At 38.2% G+C, this 15994-nt stretch overlaps 1 non-coding gene across 1 annotated transcript; it reads left to right on the top strand.

The window, feature by feature from the left end:
• The first annotated feature begins 15134 nt into the window (after window positions 1-15134).
• Window positions 15135-15219, top strand: TRNAE-UUC (transfer RNA glutamic acid (anticodon UUC)). Its single transcript is given in 2 exon segments — window positions 15135-15171; window positions 15185-15219. It is a non-coding gene; the product is annotated as a tRNA-Glu (tRNA).
• Window positions 15220-15994: the final 775 nt, after the last annotated feature.

The raw sequence follows: 15994 nt of genomic DNA, 5'->3' as shown, positions 1-15994 counted from the left end.
CATTTGTGTCAGTGTTATCAAGTGTGATTATGCATCCAACTCTTGGTTCTCCTTGAACCCACCGATTGTTTCTACTAGAAAGCTGGAGTTGAAATGTAGTCTATGTTGTAACTGGTTTTGTCTCCTGAGGCTACATTTGTCAGAATATTTGAGCTCCATTTTTGCAGTCTGTTACTATCCTTAGTTTAAGAAAGTGCAAGAAAAGTAGTCTTAGATTCTGCTTGTTATTCCCATCATAATCAAGCTCTTCCACAGCTCTTGAAAAATACTGCTTAGAGGCACATTTTAACTCCAAAGTACAATTTGTAGAGTCATTAATTTTTAAAGTTACGTTACATGTCCTCCCTACTAATAAATATTTAAAATGTTAGGTTTATTCTCTCTGGCATCACTTAAAATGAATTTTATTTTTAAACACTAGCATGAGATAGAAGATAAGGAACTCACAAAAGAAAGTAGTATTCAAAGTACTGAATCCTATTCAATACAATTAACCCAGAGAGAATTATGAAAAGTTCTAGTCTTCAGCTGGTAGACTACTATTTATCCTCATGTGAGAGAAACTTTGTATATTTGAAATCACCTGTATTTTACCACTTAAAAAGGTGTTACAGAAAAATGACAATACACATTCTGAACTATTCATAAAGACTGTATACAACAGCTTCTCTTGGCCATCATTTTGTGGACATGGCTGCTGGATGAAGAAGTTCTCAAAACTGAAGTGGATGTATGGGCAGGGATGATTTTGCTGCCTAGTACATGGCGTGGGAGGACAGAAAACAATGGATGTCCGTGTCTTTCGTCTCCTGGTTCCTGCCTACCTTTCCCTTCTACCCAGATCTAAGTTGGTTTAAGGAGAAAAATTCTTAAAGATGAGGCCATGGTCTCTCTCTTCCAGAAGGACCCTAGACCGTCTGTCCCTGTTGGAATTTTCTGGAGAACTAAGGGAAAGGAGGAACACACTTTCATGGCTTTGTTGGATGTGGGTGCCCAAGTTACTATCATACCTGGTCTGGTGGGGAGCAGGGACACGCAAGTTCAACCTTGGGTTTAGGCAAAGTAACCAGGGAGGAAGTGAAATATAACTTTATGGCTAAATATAACTTTGAGGCTGATCTGATAACACTGTGGTCATGGCTTCTACGATGAATGTATTATTGCAGTAGACACCCTGTACACTTCTCGTTCCCCACACCAGTGCCAGAGAAGATACTCCCATTCAGGATGTGCTAAAGGTAGAGAGGTAGTTGTGTGACATGTAAAACAGTGCCCAACCCATTCCCTGTCTTTTGCCTGTGGATGGCCTGGCTACTGACAATTTAACTGAATGCTGTGCTTCTGGAAAGCAGTTAACACTTAAGTTCCTCCATCCTATTGTATTCCAGACAAGTGCCTACTACAAAGAACACCTTTTCCCATATGACTTTGTTCACCAGTGACAAAGCTGGACCCAGACCTCCTAATTCCCATTCTTGGTCTCATAAATGGTTAGTTGAACTCTTTGTCCCCACAGACCAATCTGGACAAAATGCCCTCTAATGACTTGATCACACTTTAGGCTTCTCCCCGCATAAGTCCCTGAGTTTTAATCCACCCTCAGCTTGAGCCTGCACTGGATTGCAGGGCAGTCTCTCCGGAGTGACACCTCGCAAAAAGTAACTGACCACTAAAAAAGACTTTCCCTGATCAACTGTCCCATTATGTCACCTCCTCATCTCCTTCACACTCAGATTTTTCATTCATTGTTTATATGCTCCGTTCTATTAAAAAGCTCTTTTCTACCTGGTCTTTGAGACAATTGCAGACCTTATGGTCAGAGCATTGTCCTAATTGACACAGTTTTTTTCCAATAAAGTCTTTCTGTACCTAAGTCTGGATTTGTTTTTACTTAACACCACTCACTTGTGCAGGAAAAAAACTTCATGTATTCTCATAACATAGTCCTGGAGGCTAAGGCTGAGGCAAAGGGGTCAGAGGCACTCATTCATTGTGAAGTAGTAAGAAATCTATCAGAACACCTATGTGTACAGTTAAGATAAGGAAAATATAACGAAAATAAATATTAAAAACCCAACCTTGTGAGATGTAAATAACTCAGACGAAAGAGGAAATTATAGTGGAGGTTAGGACATAATTCAGAACTTAATGAAAATATTACATAAAGAAGCCTGTGTGGAGCAGAGCAGGCACGCAGGGAAGGTGACCTCATGACAGGTCATAAAATCATCATTAGATGTTCTTTAGCATCTGAGCCTCCCGGCTTTAAAACGGAACCACCCAAAGAGAAAGACTTTCAAAACCCAGGGCCCAGGGGTCTGCACAACAACTTTATGAGCTGTGAATCCAGAGCTCTGCATAAACCTAACAAACCTATAATGGCTTTGGGGTTGGTAACTCTTTCGCTTTGGGCAGTTTGTACTGGTTATCTACCGTGCGGCACTAGAGAATACAAAGAAACTATAGGAAGTTAATGATAAGGACACAGTTCGAGGAAGAAAACATCTAAATGGGATTAATAGTGCTGGATACTGATGGAGCTTTGTTAAGGGCTCTCAAACCTTTGAAAGAAAGACTGTGCACAGCATCATGCTTTTCATTCTAGAATATGTCAATGAGGAAAGAAGGTAGCAGTTGTAACCAGGCCACTAGAGTACTTTTTTTTTTTTTTAATTTATTTCTAGGAGAGAGAGAGACAGCGTGAACAGGGGAGGGTCAGAGAGAGAGGGAGACACAGACTCTGAAATAGGCTCCAGACTCTGAGCCGGCAGTCAGCACAGAGCCCGACGGACGCGGGGCACGAACCCACGAACCGCAAGATCATGACCCAAGTGAAAGTCGGACGCTTAACCGACTAAGCCACCCAGGCGCCCCTAGAGTACATTTCGTCCCTTCAGAGCTGCAGCATCATTCTTACTTATGGAAGTCATTTTTTGTTAATTATTAAGTTCTATGTAAAAAAAGGTATTCAGTGCTGTTAATGAAAGGAAAAAAAAGAAAGAAAGAAAAACTTGTGGCATTCTTCTAAGCATTTAGGAGAAAGCGCAACTATTACGTTCCTCATATTAGGAAAGAAAAGGCTGAAAATTCACGAGCTAAGTTGCTAGCTGAAAGAAGGAAATAATAAAGGCAACAAGAAATTAAGAACCATACCATGAGAAAATAAGGAAAGCCCAAAGTTGGGCTTCAAAGAGAGTAATAAAATTGAGGCACCTGGGTGGCTCAGTCAGTTAAGTGACCTATTCTTGGTTTCACCTCAGGTCATGATCTCACAGTTCATGAGATCAGGCCTCACATCGGGTTCTGTGTTGACAGCATGGTGCCTGCTTGGGATTCTCTCCCTCTCTTTCTGCCTCTCCTATGCTCGTTCTGTCTCAGAATATTAAATATTAAAAAAAACTAATAAAATTGACAACTTAGTCAAGTTTGAGTAGAAAAAAGATGGTGTAAATAAGCAATATGAACTGTTAAAGAAAAAGTCCTCCACATTGATTTTAAAATATTGAGAAATTTTGAGTAATGTTATGCCACTGAATTTGAAAAGTTTTGATAAAAGGACTTATTCCTAGAAAAAAATAGTGTAGCAAATAGGCTCAAGGAGATAAATCATACTGACATAACCTTTAAAAAAATTAGTAGTCAGAACTCTTCCCCACAAATAAAGCACCAAGCCCAGAGAGGTTTTTTTTAAATAATTTTTTTAAATGTTTTGTTTATTTCTGAAAGAGAGAGAGACAGGGAGATACAGAATCTGTAAAAGGCTCCAGGCTCTGAGCTAGCTGGCAGCACAGAGCCCAACGCGGAGCTCAAACCCACAAACCGTGAGATCATGACCTGAGCCGAAGTCGGACACTTAACCGTCTGAGGCACCCAGGCACCCCAAGCCCAGAGAGTTTTAATAGTTTTGTTAAACGTTCAGCGAGAAAAATTCCAATTTCACACAAAAGAAAGCTCACTACCAAAATCTCATGGAAAATACGAAAGTAAAAATTAAAACCAATCTCTCATGAACTTGCAAAAATATTAGCAAATTAGAAGCCATTAGATATTAAAAAATTGAATACATCACACATCTATGTAGTAGAACATGGCAGTTGTATCTTTATAAATTACTTTGTATTTTTGTGAATTCTAAGATGCCCACCATTTTGTTTCCTAATTGTATCTTAAATTGAAATATTCAATGGGTAGCTGTTTTTTCCTTCCTTATTGGAACATACAATGGTTATGTTTTTCTATTGGTGGAATCTTTGATTTGATCAAAAATTGTAATTTGTCACACTAGATTAAAATCAGAATTGTATGATCATGTAATTTGACACGGGAAAAACATTTGATAAAATCCAACATCTGTTTATGAAAAAACTTTTGGCAAAGGAGAAGCTAAGGAATAGTTATTTATTTATTTATTTATTTATTTATTTATTTATTTATTTATTTAAAGTTACATCCAAGGTAGCATGTAGTGCAACAATGATTTCAGGAGTAGATTCCAGTGATTCACCCCCTGACCCAGTGCTCATCCCAGTATGTGTCTTCCTTTTGCCAATTACCCAGTTAGCCCATCCCCCATCCCACAAGCCCTCCAGCAACTCTGTTTGTTCTCTATATTTTAACAGTCTCTTGTGTTTTGTCCCCCTCCCTATTTTTGGTTCCCTTCCCTTATGTTCATCTGTTTTGTATCTTAAATTCCTCATATGATTGTAGTCATATGGTATTTGTCTTTCTCTGACTAATTTTGCTTAGCATAACACCCTCTAGTTCCTTCCACGTAGTTGCCAATGGCAAGATTTCATTCTTTTTGGTTGTTGAGTAACACTCCATTGTATATATGTACCACATCTTCTTTATCCATTCATCCGTCGATGGACATTTAGACTCTTTCCATACCTTGGCTATTGTGGATAGTGCTGCCATAAACATTGGGGTGCATGTGTCTCTTCGAAGCAGCACACCTGTATCCCTTGGGTAAATTCCCAGTAGTGCTATTTCTGGGTCATAGGGGAGTTCTATTTTTAATTTTTTGAGGAGCCTCCATACTGTTTTCTGGAGTGGCTGCACTAGTTTGCGTTCCCACCAGCAGTGCAGAAGAGATCCTCACAAAAGAATTTTTAAAATATGAAGTGTACAAAATACAGTGAACATCATATTGAAAGGTCAGATGCATTCTGTTTAAGTTTGAGAACAAGACAAGGATGACTGCTATAAACAACTACTCCCTTTTGTGCTGATCGTCCTAACCATTGCATCTGAGCGTGCGAAGGAAATAAAAATTGTAAGATGGGAAAAAAAAGGAAACAAAACTCTTTTTTTTTTAATTTTTTAATGTTTTATTTATTTCTAGGAGAGAGAGAGAGAGACAGCACGAGCAGGGGAGGGTCAGAGAGAGAGGGAGTCACAGGCTGAAACAGGCTCCAGGCTCCAAGCTGGCAGTCAGCACAGAGCCCGACGCGGGGCTCGAACCCACGAACCGCGAGATCATGACCTGAGCGAAAGTCGGACGCTTAACCGACTAAGCCACCCAGGCGCCCCAGGAAACAAAACTCTTATTATTTAAAGATAAAATAATGACCTGCAGAAAAAAATCAAGAAGATTCCATAGATGTATTTTGGAAGGGTTTTGGATATGAAAGCAATGTGCAACACGCCAACAACAAAAGGTAGGAAAAAATATCTTCTAAAATCATTCTCCGGCCTGTCTGGGTGGCTCAGTTGGTTAAGCATCCAAGTCTTGATTTTGGCTCAGGTATGATTCACAGTTCATGAGTTTGAGCCCTGTGTCACGCTGTGTGCTGACAGCACAGAGCCTGCTCAGGATTCTNTAAAATGTAAGATATTTAGGGAGAAATAGAACAAAAATTAAAATTATAAAATTTAATTTTAAAGCATTTTTTAAAAACCTAAAGAAATAGAGTAATACCAATTTATGTAACAGAAGAGTCAATATTGTAAATATGTCAGTTTTCCTCAAAAGGTTCATAGATAAATCAAGATACTTATGAGAAAAGATAACAATGACAGAGCTTGCTTTAATAGTGATTAAGACAGCATATGTTAGTACAGAGATAGACAAAGAGACCAATGGAAGAGAACAGAGATATCTAACAGAAATCCACACAGATAGGAAAATCTGATTTGTGACAGAGGTAATGCTACAAATCACTGGGGGGAAAGAATAGAACTGGTGTGGAACACTGGTTATATATATATATATATACACACTATATATTGAAGTCAATGCCTATGGGGTTTCTTTTTTTTTTTATGGGGTTTCTTTTTAAGGGCGATGAAAATGTTCTAAAGTTAGATAGTCGACAGCTTTGTGAATATGCTGAAAACACTGAACTGTGTACTGTAAAAGACTAATTCTATAGTATGTGAATTTTATGTTAATAAAACCATTATTTTAAAAAAATCCATGCCAGGTGGATTAAACACATATAGGAAGGACAAATACCTAAAATGTTTTTGAAGAAGACATTATAAGGAAAACATTTTTGTGATGTCAGGGTGGGAAAGAATTTTTTAAAATAAATATGAAAAGTTCACATCATAAAGGAAAATAACACAAAAATTATCATATAAACAATATGTGTCAGACACTGTTCCAATCGTACAAATATTAACTTCTTTAGGTAAGATCAAATTCAACTGCATTTAAATTTAGACCTTCTGTTCGTCGGAAGACTCCATAAAGAGAAGATGCAAGCGCAACTTGGAAGCAGTTATTTGCCAAACCTGTAACCGCACAAAGGGTTAATACCTAGCCTCTGTAAAATCCTCCAATGAATTAATAAGACTCAGTTGAGAAAAGATGAATAATCTATTAGAAAAACTGCAAAACAGTCATATCATAGTAGAGAAATAAATGGCCAATAAAGAAGCAAAAAATGCTCTACCTCATTGGTAATCAGAGGATTTGAACCTGGCTTTCTGGGTCTTTAGGAAGGTTCACTTTTCAAGTCAGGAAGACAAAACATACATATTTTTTAAAAATGTAATGCTATGTTAGCTTGATTTATAAATGTTATACCTTTGGACATGTGGTCCATAGGTTTCCATGTATTCTTGACCAGGGCTACATATGTTCAGGGCAAGCCTATAAATGTATGTCTATATAACTTAAAAGAAAATGAGATTCCAAAGACAAAATTTGGGACAGTGATTACTTTCTGGTGGGAAAGGAATGCCATTAGGGAACCACACAGAGGAACTCTTAAGGTAATGGTTTTTTGGCCTGCGAGGTATGTATTTAATAAAACAATGCAAACTATATTTAAAGGTCGTGTTTTCAATAACAAGGTATAAAGCAGCCCAGTTTTAAGTAGAATGGTATATTGTTTCATCTGTGAATTTAGGCAAAACTGGTTTGCTCTTAGCTATTCTAGGTACTGCTGGAAGAGACTGTTCAATCTTCCTCCACATGGAAGGCCCCACCTTCTGTCCCCATACTCCTCAAAAGTTCAACAGTAGGTAGACTTTAGAGAGAAGAACTTCCTGTTACTATGTGTCTGCTTCTCATCCTGTCTCTGCCTATTTGGGGTTTTCACTTTTTTTTTTTTTTCCCCCTTCTGGTTGCCCAGGAAAGGCCTCAGGTGGTAGGAAAACTCCATTGAGGCTCTGATGTTGCGGGTTGGAGCTTCTGAGACCAAACAGATAGCAATCTTTCACCACAAGAGGGCAGTTTGACCCTGACTTTTGGTTCCATTCATGAAGTAGTTGGATGGGATGCTTTGTGACCCAGAGGGATATATGGGGATCAGCTAGTTAGGTAACAGTAGCCACAAATTATGATTCCCCTGGAATCCACTCAAAGCTAGTGTTCTGATTTTTATTTGAACCAGTGTCCCCCTGGTGTCAGTAACTTGAATGTGATGACCAAACGTCGTTTTCACCTGAGAACAAAAGGGCAGGGACACAACTTCATGGCTCATCATTGAGAGATTAAGTACTAGCATTAACCACAAAGGAAGGTATCTGAGCACTTGTTCTGGATGGTAAATTATCTGGTGTGTGTGTGTGTGTGTGTGTGTGTGTGTGTGTGTGTGTGTGTGTGTGTGTGTGTGTTAGACAGGCCACACATCAGAAATCTTTTACATCCTACCTGAAGGGCAACCCTATATGGAAAAGCAATGTAAAAACTGCTTAAGCACAGCCACTTACTGGTTGTGTGACCTTAGGCAAGTTACCTGTGTCTCAGCACAGCTGTAATACAGGGATAATATTACTAATTCCCACATGGGATTGTTATCAAGAGTAAATGAGTTTATATATGTGCCGTAGTCCTCCTCTACGGCATTTATGGAGTTTATAGGAGCCAGACTAATAAAATATACAGGGATATAATCGGGATCACAGTCCCTGTATCTTTTATGTCTTTAAGGGTGGTTTGAATTTCTGCCACTGTTCTAGGCAATACTGTATTTTATTTACAATATTTATAGTGACATTTTATAATATTTTTTCAAATTTTTACAATATGTGCTTTTGTTCGTAATATTGCATTTTAAAAAAATTTATTATCTTGGCCAACGTGGAGTGGGAGGGATAGTTTCAGAGCTTCCACTAGGCTTTTTCCACTTCCATAGCTCTTATGCTATGGGCTAAAAGACTAATGGGGGGCGGGGGGGGCGCCTGGGTGGTTTAGTCGGTTAAGCGTCTGACTTTCCCTTGGGTCATGATCTCGCGGTTCGTGGGTTCGAGCCCCGTGTCGGGCTCTGTGCTGACTGCCAGCTCAGAGCCTGGAGCCTATTTCAGAGTCTGCATCTCCCTCTCTCTCTGATCCTACCCTGCTCACGCTCTCTCTCTCTCTTAGAAATAAATTAAAATTAAAATTAAAAAATTAAAAAAAAAAGACTAATGGGGACACCTGAGTGGCTCAGTCGGTTGCATGTTGGACTTTGGTTCAGGTCATGATATTGCAGTTCATTAGTTCGAGTCCCATGTTGGGCTCGCTGCTGTCAGCCTGTCAGTGAAGAGCCCACTTCAGGTCCTCTGCTCCCTTCTCTCTGTCTCTCCCCCACTTGTGCTCTCCCAAAAATAAATAAATATTTTTAGAAAAGAAACTAATGTGGGAGTTCTGATAACTATAAAGTTTAGTGACCAAGAAAATGATCAGTGGATGAGTCATAGAACCAAAGGGCCTACTATGTGTGAGATCTTGGCCAGGACACCATTTATTACTTATTATTAACTACTCCAGTAGGGGAACCATTATAATGCTTTGAATTCTCTGGTATTAATGTCAAATTAGATCCTAGAGCCAACGTTCCTCAAAATGCCTTGGTATTTCTCTTTTCCTTGTATACAGTGACCTGAGGAAATGCCCCTGGGTCCCTTTGGGTAAGTCTGGGAGAATTATTATAAACATTTGCTTGGTGTTGTATGGTTTTCTTGTGGGAGTGGCACATGAGATCAATGGGTTCTGAACCTGAAGAGGGGCTCAGGTTTGGAAAATAGGAAAGAGACTATGACTTTCTATTGAGGCAGATGCTTTCAGGAGTTTCATCATCCATCCTTGGTCTCTTTTGATTGTATTGATTGAGCAATGCTGACCATTTCTCTTGCCCTTAAAGACCTGTGCTCTCCTAACAATCTCCATAGCTCTGTGCGTCAGGGTCTCCATTGCGAGCTACCCTGACTTTGCAGCTCATTATGATAATTGAGCCCATCTTGCTTCTGATAGTGAAGCACTGCCACATGGCCCCTACTTTTTAGAGATTGTTTCATTCCTATTTTAACAGGTAGCCCAGTTTTGTGCTACTGTCTCCTATCATCATCCTTTGCCACTGGTGTGCTAGCCCTGGTGTGCTTGCTTTTATCAGCTCTTATAAGAAATAACTGTTATATCTTTAGGAATTTTATGAGACAGTTGTTAAACAAATGTTAAATGTTATAGGACAAGAGAATGATCCTATATTGATAAATCATTTCCTGTCTAACTTTATGTTCTATCTTCTTTTTTTAATTTTATTCATTTATTTTGATAGAGAGAGTGTAAGGGAAGGAGGGGAGAGAGAGAGAGAGGGAGACAAAGAGAGAGAGAAAGAGAGAGAGAGAGAGAAAAGGAGAACCCCAAACAGGCTATGCACTGTAAGCACATATCCTGACACAGGGCTTGAACTCACAAACTGTGAGATCATGACCTGAGGTGAAATTAAGAGTCAGACGCTTAACTGACTGAGTCACCCAGGCACCCATATGCTTATCTTCTTGATTCTGTACCCTCCTGTTATGTCGCAGTCCCATACAAGTTTTCTTGGCTCCCACCAATACACCTTAGTTAGGTCCTACAGCACGTTTTCCTTCACAGAAGGCCTAGCACCTCCTAAGCTGTGTTAGATTGTTATTGACTCCAGTTTATTATATGGTAACTGGGATATGAGGTGCAGGTACATACTGGACAGATGTGGATGGGGACGGCATGTGTCTTGCAAAGCAAAGATTCTGCATCATTTCCCAGGGAGGAGGTAGAGCTGGCTTTCAATAGGGAGGAGTAGGTCACTTGTGCAGACGCAGAAGAATCTGAGGATTTAAGATTTTTGAGTGCTTTAACCACAAAGTCCCCATTCCAGATCTTAGGGTCACTTCTTCCCCATCAATGCCCTGACCTTGATAACCCTGACTTGCCTGAGTTGAGAATCAAATATTTCTGGAGCTTCGCTTATCTTACAATTAAAGGCTAAATCTGATTCTTACCTTTTTCTGCCTTTAGAATATAAGAGCTGACTGTCCACTGCCAAGGAAGCCTTCTGGCTTTCATGCTTTGCCTTATATTGGTGATTAATGCTTTTAGCCCTTCATTCTCCCCGCCCCTCGCCAATGCATTGATCGATAGCACTTAGCTATCATATACTACTTTTTTTAAAAAATATTTTTATTTATTTCTAGGAGAGAGAGAGAGAGAGAGAGAGAGAGACGGCGTGAGCAGGGGAGGGTCAGAGAGACAGGGAGATACAGACTCTGAAATAGGCTCCAGGCTCTGAGCTGGCTGTCAGCACAGAGCCCGACGCGGAGCTCGAACCCACGAACCGCGAGATCATGACCTAAGCGAAAGTCGGGCGCTTAACCGACTAAGCCACCCAGACGCCCCTACTTTTTTTTTTTTTTTTTACAAATTTATTCAGGCACAATTGATGATAATAAACTGTACTTGGGGAAGGATGATAAGCTTTCACATACATATACACTTATAAAACCATTGTCAAAGTCAAGATAAGATTTCCATCAACCCCAGAAATTTCCTCCTGCATCTTTTCAATCTATCCCTTCTTCCACCACTATCCTCAGGTAACTTTTGATCTGTTTTTGGTCACTATAAATTAGTTTGTATTTTCTAGAATTTGATATAAATGGAATAATACAGCACATACTCTTTTTTCTCTGGTTTCTCTCATTAGGTATAATGAGTTTGAGATTGCACAGGTTGTTGGGTTTATCAGAAATCTATTTTTTTTTTACTGTTGAATAGTATTGCATTTAATGGATATACCAAATGTATTTATTTTCTCATCTGCTGATGAATATTTGGGCTGTTTCTTGGTTTGGGTTTTTTTGAGTACAGCTGCTATATACAAATCTTTGTATGGATATGTTTTATTTATTTATTTAAATTTATTTTTAATATTTATTTTTGAGAGACAAAGAGAGAGATAGACAGATCATGAGTGGTGGAGGGGGAGAGAGAGAGGGAGACACAGAATCCAAAGCAAGCCCCAAGCTCTGAGCTGTCAGAGCCGGCCATGGGGCTCAAATTCATGAACTGCAAGGTCATGACTTGAGCTGAGGTAGGATGCTTAACCAACTGAGCCACCCAGGGGACCTTGTATGACATGTTTAATTTTTCTTGAATTAATATCTAGGAATGCAATGGCTGGAATATTTGTTAGGTATATATATAACTTCTTAAGAAGCTACCAAACTATTTCTCAAGGCAATGTGTGAGAGTTCATTTATTCTATACCTTCATCAACACTTAGTAAAGTCTTTTAACTTTAGCTATTCCAGTAGCTGTGTAGTCGTAACTCCCAAAAGTTTCCTTATGCCCCTTCAAAGGTCTTTCCTTCATCCCCTGCCTGTTACTGTTTCCTGTGCCCAGGCAACCACTAATCTGTTTTTTGTCACTATAGATTAGTTTGCATCTTCTAGAATTTTATCCAAATGGAATCAAACAGTCTGGATTTTGTATGGTTTCTTTCACTTAGCATGATTATTTTGAGATACATCCATGTTGCAGCATGTATCAACAGTTCATTACTTTTTACTGCTGCATCTTATTCTATTGTATGGATATATCACAGTTTACCAATTCTTCGGCTGATGGACATTTAGTTTTTTTCTAATTTTTGTCCAACACAGGTAGTGCTATGAACATTTATGTACAAGTGGTTGTATGGACATATGCTTTCGTTTCTTCTGAGTAAATGCCTAGGATTAGAATGGCTGGGTCATAGAATAGGGGCATATTAAACTTTTTAAAACAATCTGCAAAACTGCTTTCAAAGTGGTTGTGTGGAAATAAGGATGAGAAACAAAATAAACGCACAGAAAACCACATTTAATCTGTCATTTCAAGGGAAAGGTAACATTTAACGATGAATGACAATATGTATCTTCATTTTGAAAGAAACTCCTCTGTATAAGACATTTGTATGCATTGTACAAACATGTAAGACATTTTGATACAGATGCTTAAAAATATTTTCATCACTATAGGATTCTTTTTTTTGCCAAAAATTATTTGTGTCATCTGTAAAATATTACTATCTAAACACTTAAAATATCTTTAAGACGAAACCATTTAATCTATTTTTAAATCTTCCGAGAGGTTCCTTTTGGGCCCATTTGTTTAAAATATGACAATGCAAACACTTAGTGTTTGCAAGAACAACTTATTGATATCAAGGAAGATAGATCTACTACATAAATATAAAAAATATTTTTATAATAGGTGGATGGACTGATTTAGTAAATGTAGCTAACCCTTCAATTTGACTCATAATTCTTTGAAAGATCCTTTTTAGTCGCAAAAGCCATTAACACGAAATATTGAAATACACTAAATTTGTAACAAGAACTTCATATCACCTTATGCCATGGTACCAAACCAAATTTTACAGAAATAAAGCTATTCAGTTACATTTCTCTTACTAAAATCTCTTTGGTGAAGGCAAAGAAGTGTTTTATTTATAATAAAATAAAACATTTAAGAATAGTGTTTAATTTCTGTCTCATCCTTTTAAAATATCTATCTTTGGAGTTGTGACTTATAATGTATACATCTATTACTATGGTACTACCTATGTACTTTATAAAGAAATAAATACGCTTATATCAGGGATATCAGCTCAATATTGCTTGGATAGGGTATCAAATTAAAAAGTTTTGGGATCATAGACCTATGTGATGATGAAACAACCCATATACTTACATAAATATCAGGTCATCTCAATGGCAACATTTAGTAAAATTATTTTTCTAGGGCAGTCCTCCTCTCAAGAAAAAAAAAAAACCCTAGAAAGTGGTATTTTTAATCCAGGAGTTAATCTATTATGTGATTATTAGAGAACAGTTTTTAAAGTGTGGGCCACGGACCCCTTGGTCTGAAAAGTCACAACTATTTTCATAATAATGCTGACATTACTTGCCTTTTTCAGCCTATTGGCATTTGTACTGATGGGGCAAAAGAAATGGCGGCTAAAACTGCCGGAGTCTTAACATGAATCAAACTAGTCATGTTCTTTACTGTCATACACGCACAGGAACAAAAATAAGCCTATTTCACGTAAGAATGCCCTCTATGAAGCAGTAAAAATAGATTTTATTAAACATCGACCCTCAATTAAATATCTTTTTATTATTCTGTAGGACAAAAAGTCTGAAGCATGCATACAGCACTTCTGCGGCATACCCAAGTATTACGGTTGTATCAAAGAAAAAGAACCTGTGCAATTTTTTTGACTTGTGAGCTCTACTAGCTGCTTTTTCCAGGGAACATCATTTACTGATGACTGAAAGACAAATGATGGTTATTCAGACTTATGTAACCTGAGAGAGAATGTCTCAAAAATGAATCAAGTGATCCTGTCACTTCAAGGAACACAATTGACAGTATTTGTTACCAATGATATGATTTGAGTTTTCCAATGAAAATAAGAATTCTGGAAAGCTTGTGTTCTATGCATGAGCTTGACAGCCTCCCAATACTTAAATATTTTCTGATATCTTTCTGATGAGATCAGTGGTGATTTAACAAGTGTGACTTTTAAAAGATTATTTAATGAAATGTGTTAATATATGGGAGATTTGAGTAGCTCAGCAAACCAAGTTTCCCCCTAATGGCCAAAATCTGATATTATAAAATAATCTGTGGGTCAAATTTCATTTCAAATGCAATGGATTTTAAAAAGTAAAGCAGTGAACAAAGTTCATTGATAATGATTTTGGATTCCACATGGAAACTCACTTTTAATAGAAACTGCCACTTATTGATTCTTAGTGCAGTAGTAAGGAAGAATATCCATAATTATCTGAAAATGCAATTAAAATACTCTTCCCTGTTCAAATTGCATATCCAGATTTCCTTCACATATTTCAACCAAAACAACAGACTAGAATAGTTTGAATGCAGAAACACATATAACAATCCAGAATTTGCACAATCTTTCTGTTCTCAGAAATTTCCATAAAATCTCTATTATTCATATTCGCATACAGTGAGTTTATTATTTTTATTGCAAAATAAATCCATACTTTACCAATTTCTCACTTTTAATGGATATAATCCACATAACCAAGTGTTCTTTGGGATCCTCAATAATACTTTTTAAAAATTCTTTTTAATGTTGATTTACATTTTGAGAGAGAGAGAGAGAGCATGAGTCAGGGAGGGGCAGAGAGAGAGGGAGACACAGAATCCAAAGTAGGCTGCATGCTCTGAGCTGTCTGCACAGAGCCCAATGCGGAGCTTGAACCTACAAACTGTAAGAGCATGGCCTGAGCCAAAGTTGGATGCTTAACCAACTGAGCCAGCCAGACACCCCTGGAATCCCCAATAATTTTAAAGAGCATAAAGGAGTCTTGTGACCCGAGAGTCTGAGAAGTGCTGTCTCTAAAGAAAGATAAGACAATGGGGCGCCTGGGTGGCTTAGTCGGTTAAGCGTCCGACTTTCGCTTGGGTCATGAATTCGGAGTTCGCGGGTTCGAGCCCCGCGTCAGGCTCTGTGCTGACTGCCAGCTCAGAGCCTGGAGCCTATTTCGGAGTCTGTGTCTCCCTCTCTCTCTGACCCTCCCCTGCTCACGCTGTCTCTCTCTCTCTCCTAGAAATGAATAAAATTTAAAAAATAAATAAATAAATATATATATATAAGAAAGATAAGACAGAATGCTTTCCTGTCCTTTGCTACAATTGGTTAAGGGTAGAGGTAAAAGGAGAAGATGCTCAGATCAGATAGTGATGGGATAGATAACAACAATTAGTGGTTACATTTTTCTTTTTACCCTCTTCTCTTGTAGTTGAGGTCTGTTACAGCTTGTTATTTTCTGACAATATGGGTAAACATCCTAAGTCACATAACCCTGCTGTGGGTGGAAATGAAGCATTTCCTTGTCAGTTATACAGACTATTTACATTCATCATGTTTATGTTTCAGACCCAGAACTGGCTAAAATTGGAAAATTCTCCTTACATTACAATTTTCTTTTTCCATAGCTAAAAATTTAAGAAAATACCTAGGCACCATGGTCATATCTATGATCTTGCAATTATTGTTCTCAACCCACAGTGAAGAAATTGCTTATTGAAAACAAGTCCTTTCAAAGAAAAGATCCAGTAAGAGACTGAATATGTACTTTAATTTGAGTAGTGAGTGAAGCTGTACCCTGACATAGTGTGCCCTTTCAGACGATGGCTTATTCTCAATGCTTCAGCAAATAATGCAGAACAGTACAGTAAATTTCTAACCTTCCTCTGAGCCCTGCCGGGAGAGATTTCTCC

This window comes from Crocuta crocuta, unplaced genomic scaffold, assembly GCF_008692635.1.
Source record: "Crocuta crocuta isolate KB4526 unplaced genomic scaffold, BGI_CrCroc_1.0 scaffold176, whole genome shotgun sequence".
In the NCBI taxonomy this organism is placed as follows: domain Eukaryota; kingdom Metazoa; phylum Chordata; class Mammalia; order Carnivora; family Hyaenidae; genus Crocuta; species Crocuta crocuta.
This window is presented reverse-complemented; position numbering and strand designations above follow the sequence as displayed.